The 1,464-nt window shown below is 32.1% G+C and overlaps 1 non-coding gene across 1 annotated transcript; it reads right to left on the bottom strand.

The window, feature by feature from the left end:
- Positions 1 to 652: 652 nt before the first annotated feature.
- Trnal-caa lies at positions 653 to 774 on the bottom strand. Its single transcript has 2 exons — positions 737 to 774; positions 653 to 698 (listed from the first exon to the last, which is right to left on the bottom strand). It is a non-coding gene; the product is annotated as a tRNA-Leu (tRNA).
- Between the last annotated feature and the right edge of the window lie 690 nt (positions 775 to 1,464).

Below are 1,464 nucleotides of genomic sequence, written 5' to 3'. Positions count from 1 at the left end.
CTATTTAATATTTAATACCTTAGTATTTTGTACATTTTTAGCGGATTATGACATGTAACGTAGTATCAGTACACTGTAGACTAGCAGATTTACACCTAACTTGTTGAATATAATTTAGAATAATATTTGTATATTATCTTCTCGAGGACCGAATTTTCTTAGAATACTCAACTTTCATCATCCTTATTCAAAATAACAACTTGATTTGGGAACCTTCGAGTATTATGAAAATCTTGTTGGTTTAGATTTTTATAATGACTCACAAGTGACTTGGGGGCTACGACCCCCTAAAAATATAACACGACAATTTGATTGCCCTGCCTGCCATTTTGCTGCAATATTGTGCAAAAAGCTTGAAAATGGTTTAAAACCGGGAGTTATATTAGGATTAGGAAAAGGTCATGAAGTCAAGTTGTTTTTGTGAATATCACGTCACATCATTTATATTACCTACCTACTTTTTGTAATGTGTAACTAAATTTAATAAATGTGTAAAAAATTGTTAATATTTAAAAAATTCCCAATCTTGTTTGTGATTTTTAGCTTGTTAGGAGATTGATAGGGGGGGATATAAATTATAAAATAAAAAAAATAATAATAATATTTAATAATCATCAGAAGAAAAAATGAAAAAATAATGCAACAAAAAGTTTGTCAGAAGTGGGATTTGAACCCACGCCCTCAATTGAGGACCAGAACACTCAACGAGATTTACGTACGTAAACCAAGGCAGTACCTTGAGTCTGGCGCCTTAGACCGCTCGGCCATCCTGACATGTGATAGAGTAGAGTAAAATAGTGCAATATAAACTTGACTCGGTATCTTGTATGAGGTGCGCGCGCTCCATAGAAATATCACTATGGCTCGGAGTACGTGAAGCTAGCATTGAGTACCGCGTGGGATTCTTTTATCATACTGAGTACACGGGAAGTCTGAACATGATGCACTTGTTATACAGATTCTGATAAAATCCGATAGTGCATAGTTGGATAAAGTAGTAGACATACGGTGGATTTCAACAATATTTTTTTAGCTCCTAGAAGGCTTGTTGAACTAACAAACTGTTAAGTTCCATTTGATTTGTTTAGGTTTAACAGGGCAGTTAGGAGCTAAAATTTTTGGTGAAACCCACCCATAGACACCAATGAAAAAATATTGAATAATACAAAAATGAAAAATTTCTATCAATATTATTTTAACTGAGATGACAGTAGAATTTTATTTTTTGTCAAATATAAAAAGGTAAACAAACAAATAAAATGAGTATGTTTGAAAGGGTAAAATAAATAGAAATCTGTTCATCTTCTGAAGAATTTTAATATATATCTCTAGCATACCATTTTCAACACTGTGGTGTGTTTATCTATATCTACTGGTAACTATCTATCCGTAATTTATAAATTTTGGGCTACAAGACTAAATGCTCAAAACACACAGCATTTTATAAAGTAGACATAAATATTC

The sequence above is a fragment of the Diaphorina citri genome, unplaced genomic scaffold (genome assembly GCF_000475195.1).
Source record: "Diaphorina citri unplaced genomic scaffold, Diaci psyllid genome assembly version 1.1 scaffold792, whole genome shotgun sequence".
NCBI classification, from domain to species: Eukaryota; Metazoa; Arthropoda; class Insecta; order Hemiptera; family Psyllidae; genus Diaphorina; species Diaphorina citri.
The sequence above is the reverse complement of the archived record's forward strand: the minus strand, read 5'-3'. Positions and strand labels throughout refer to the sequence as shown.